Here is a 5,159-nt window from a genome sequence, read left to right as displayed (position 1 = left end):
GCCACACACATCCTTCTTTTCCTGATCTAATCATGCCACTCCCCAAAAGAAAAAGGGAGGAGAAATCACTGAATGATGAGAACATTACTTGAATCAGAAAATGGGTAGGCACCCTTATGCTTAAATGTGTATTATCTACAAAGTTCTAAAACTTGGAAGTGAGTCTTAGGAGGAATGTCATTACACAGCTTCTTTCCAGATGTCTTCAAGTAAGTTGGTCCTAAACAGCCTATTCATAAGATGGGACCTCAGAGCTTCAGTACAGAACAACATGTTTTCTGTTCAATTGAATCTTAAAGTGGTGTGATAAGGATTTTGTATTCCCATTCTGTCAAGGATTATTCTCAGTGGTCTATATATTTCAAGGAAGAATGGTTTTTAAGAAGTATTTAGTGATTATATTTCTTTTCACTTAGGGATAAAGAAATGGAGAAGTTCTTTGAAGCAGTAAGTCACAAAAACACCAGGCCATTAAACTTCAGCTACAGGGAAACCCTGTCTCGTGGAAAAACAAAACAACAACAACAACAAAAAAATCCTGAAGCCAGTGATCATTGCAAACATCTGTATGTTCAGATACTGAGCCTGAGCGAGTTAGAGTGTCACAGATTTGCTGCAATTCATTGCAAATTTCATGTGGATCACAAATCCTGCTCAAGTTACAGCTGTTAGTGTCAGTGTGAACCTTGACACCATCTCTACTGGATTTCTGTCAGCTGTGCTCCGGTCTGCTAGAAAAGCAGAAGAACTAAGGTACCGTAATTAACCTCTTCTGTGCCCCACCTGCAAGAACACTCTGTAAGCTACAGTTCTGAAAACAGCCTGGTCCTGGCATAAGAACAGACAGGAGGACCAATGGAACCGAATAGAAGACCCGGATATCGATCCACACATCTTCGAACACCTGATCTTTGATAAAGAAGCCAAAAATACCAGCCTGGTCTACCGAGCTAGCTCCAGGACAGGCTCCAAAGCCGCAGAGAAACCCTGTCTCAAAAAAAACCAAAAAAAAAAAAAAAAAAAACCCCGAAAAAAAAAAAACCAAAGAAGCCAAAAATATCCAATAGAAAAAAAAAAAGAAAGCATGTGAGTTCAAGACCAGCCTGGTCTACAAGAGCTAGTTCCAGGACAGGCTCCAAAAAAAAAAAAAAAAAACTACAGAACAACCCTGTCTCGAAAAAAAAAAAAAAAAAAAAAAAGAAAGAAAGAAAGAAAGAAAGAAAGAAGAAAAAGAAAACAGTGCTGTCCTCGAAAATGCCCTCTCCTGTTGAACACGGCCCCTCACACAGCTCTGATGATGCAGGAGGATGCCGAGGGCCCAGTTGGTGCCTGTATCTGTGCCTTGGCAGCAGCTATTCATGTCTTGCCACTCAGAGTCAAATTCCCTTAAGTTTAGCCTTCCCTAAGTGCTTGTTCACTTCAGAAGACTCAACCCTCATCTTCCGTGTCCTCCTGGCCTAATTTCTCACATTACTGATTTACTGAGTATGAATCAGTAATATGAGATGTTCAGGAGAGGGAGGAAGGGTCATTCATGAAAAAAGTGAGTGTTCAACTAACTAATTCCCCATGGGTTCAGGAAGTAGTGAGAAGATATTAATGAAGCAGAGAGAAATTTCTGGTTTTGGAAGGAGGAAATCCTGAATGGCTCCCTCTGTGTCGCAGGAGAGACTCCTGGAAAGGAAACCTCAGGTTCCGGTTGGTCGGTCAGTTCGGGGAGAAATATTAGCAAGGAGGTAAAGGCCGTGCCTCATGACATCAGCAGTCCCTTCTCTGGAAATTCTACGGTATCTCAGAGAGCTCTCGGAATTTTGTGATGTCACTCGTGTCCTAGAAACGCCAACTGCCCTCAAGACACACTCTCTCGGTGCCTATAAGACTCGGTTCTAGACATGTTGTCTAGAGAATGGAGATCGTTCGTGGAGAGGCCAGAGGGAGGAAGAAGAAAGCTGGCCTCAGGTCAGATCTCACAGGAAAACATGGAGAAATAATTAGTGGTCCTGGGGAAGACGAAGTGAGTTCACCACTAGCAGGGACTAGAGAGATTTCTGGATGTGATGGCTTTGAGACTTCCAGGGCTAGGGCTCAGGAACTGGGAGGTTTCTGGGATGAAACAGGTCTGTCTGTCTTGTTTCTCTGAGTTCCTAAAAGGCCAACCCACATCAAAGATTCACGATAGTTGATTTGACAAAGTCGGGAATTGACAAGGAGTGCGGAAGGAGTCAGTGAGATTTCAATACCAGCACTGACTGCACATCATCCCCCCCCCCCCCGTCCTTTTCGTTGTGTAGCAATAATAATAGAGAAAGGGGAGTAGCGCTCTGCCAAAGCCCGTATTTTACCATGCCTTATATCACAGCCATTAGCAGGGTTGAGGCATCAAGTGCTGCAGTCAGTCCGACTCCTGTGACCCCCCTAAGGTTTCTGGCTTCCCAGTTTTGAGTGACACCATGGTCTCCAGTTCAGCTTGAGAGCTCTTTAAGAGCCAATGGAGGAGAGAGTGGAAAGAGACTGCCATTTTTTTCTTTTTCCTTTTCTTTCTTTCTTTTGCTGTTTTGCTTTGTTTTTCAAGAAAGGGTTTCTTTGTGTATCTTGGGCTGTCCTAAAACTCACTCTGTAAATCAGGCCATCTTTGAATTCACAGAGATCTGTGTGTGTGCTGTGATTAAAGCCCGGCTGAGACTGCAATTTCTTGTTAGCTCTGGGTGTCCTGAGCTGTTAGTAAGTGACAATGGCTCTGTGTTGTGAATCTCTGTGAATCCAGACTATGTTATGTCCTTCAATGACATGAGTCTGAAGCATCAAGCACCCACCCACCCACCCACCCCTATACTCCCTGAGGTCTCTGAAGTCACACACAGCGCAGCCTCTATAGGTCTGAATAAGGCTTAGAAAGCTTTTCCCTGGTTCACCTTGTGCAGAGGAAACCAGGTAAGTTCTGAGAGACATGCACCACCTTCCTACAGAAAGAAGGGAGGACTGATTAACTAATACCCACAGAGGGGGAAACTCAAATCTGGTATTTCAGACAGAACCTGCTTGGACAAAGTCTCATCTGTCAGTCACTTCCTGAGGGAAGGAGGGAGGGAGGGAGGGAGAAAGGAAGGACCACAATTATCTCTCCTCTGTGTCCTTTTTACGCTCTTTTCATGCTCTGATGAATATTGTGATTCAAGTTGGCCATGTCCCCTTTTCCACAGCATGTGCACTGTGGCTCTAGATCAAGGAATCAGTTTGTTTGTTTGTGTGTTTTGCTCTATCTAGGAGAAGCACCATAGCAGTTGCATACTGACTGAGAAATTTGATTTTTAGGAAATGATTTTTCATATCTGTGAGTGGTCTCTCCATAGATAGCCACTCACTCATCTTTCTTTAAACTTGAGTATAGGAATGAATGATCCCTCCCTCCCTCCCTCTCTCCCTCTTCATGGGAATGAGTGTCTGCTCTTGCATTGAGGGCTCCCCAGTTCTCAGCATCTCCAGCCCAACCTGTCACAAGCTGATCACACATTTGCAAACTTGGGATATATTCTGCTGAAGTTTTGGGATAATGAATTTCATCAACTATGGGACTAACTTTGTTCTGACAGGACACTCACTCACAATCTCTCCTCATCACACCCACATAGTGTAACAACTTTGTGTTTCCTCCACAATGGGCTCATTTCTGTCAGGGAACTGAAAGCCGTCCAGCCAGCCAACACTATTTTTCCTTGTTTCTCATTTTTTTCTTATATTCTGTCTCTCCCCCCCCCCCCCCGCCTGGAAAACTTTCAGAGTTCACTCTGCCCCCCGAGTAAAGGTGTTATGCTTCCTTTTATTGTATATTTAGTGTTTGTGTGTGTGTGTGTGTGTGTGTGTGTGTGTGTGTGTGTGAGAGAGAGAGAGAGAGAGAGAGAGAGAGAGAGAGATTCATTATGAAATCAAAAGTCAGTCAACAACAGCAAACTTTGTATTTATTTGTTCATCCATCCACGTATTTGCTTACTTACTTACTCACTTACTCACTCACTCACTCATTTATTTATTTATTTATTTATTTATTTGCTTGCAGTGGAAGACTTAATTCAGTAAGAATGATCAGAAGGGTAGGTAGGGTATCCTTGGGAAAAGAGTAAGATATCATGATGACTTTCCCTTCCAAGAGGGAGCTTTCTAGTAAGACGTGAAACCACAGTTTCAAGGGCCCGCCCGCTTTCCACAAGTCCTTTTCCAAGGTCAGGCATTTCTTAGGTAAGCAAGGGTCTCCATTCATTCCCTTTGAGGAACTCTCAGGCCCTGCCCTGACGTTAACGTCTGACTCGTGCCTATTGTCAAGGCCAATGGGACACTCCTCAGCCCCTCCCTGACCTGAGGTGACCTGAGAAGCCACACCCCACCCCAGTTCACAGGCCTCTCTTTATCTATCTATCTATCTATCTATCTATCTATCTATCTATCTATCTAACTAAGTAACTGTACAGCATAAAATGTGGAATCTCTTCTCAATGAAATGCTGTTGGCAGCCATTCGATGAATTTATTCTCATCTCAGATCCTGTCCAGCAGGGATGTCTTCTTTCCGTGTTTCTTCTTCTTTTGTATGTTGCAGTCAGTTCAGATGTGCTGGTATATGGTGAGAAAGAGAGAGAGAGAGAGAAATGGAATTGCTTTTTATTTATTTGAAGAGTTTTAATGATTTAATATTCAGCTATTTCCAGCCTTATTTACCAGCACATTTATTATTACCAGCGAGCACCTTCCTCTGAAAACATTGGAATCGCCCCCCATCTGTACATGTCATGCACGTGCGTGCATATGTGTGTGTGTGCGCATCCCATCTATCTATCTATCTATCTATCTATCTATCTATCTATCTATCTATCTATGTATCCCTTCATCAAATTCCATTTTAGGAGCTGCTATGCTGACCAGTGACATGGAGGCCACCATTTTCTTAGCCAGTGACAGTCAGGAGACAGAAAGAAGGAAAGAAAGGAAGAAAGAAAGAAAGAAAGAAAGAAAGAAAGAAAGAAAGAATCTACATTCCCAAAGAAAGAAAAAATTTAATTTTAAAAAGTAAAAAAAAAATTAAGTAAGTAAATACATACATAAAAATAGACATAAAGAATGAATAAATGAATAAAACTAAATAATAGTTGAAACATTCAATAAGTAAAT

This window comes from Microtus pennsylvanicus, unplaced genomic scaffold, assembly GCF_037038515.1.
Source record: "Microtus pennsylvanicus isolate mMicPen1 unplaced genomic scaffold, mMicPen1.hap1 Scaffold_55, whole genome shotgun sequence".
NCBI lineage: Eukaryota > Metazoa > Chordata > Mammalia > Rodentia > Cricetidae > Microtus > Microtus pennsylvanicus.
The sequence above is the reverse complement of the archived record's forward strand: the minus strand, read 5'-3'. Positions refer to the sequence as shown.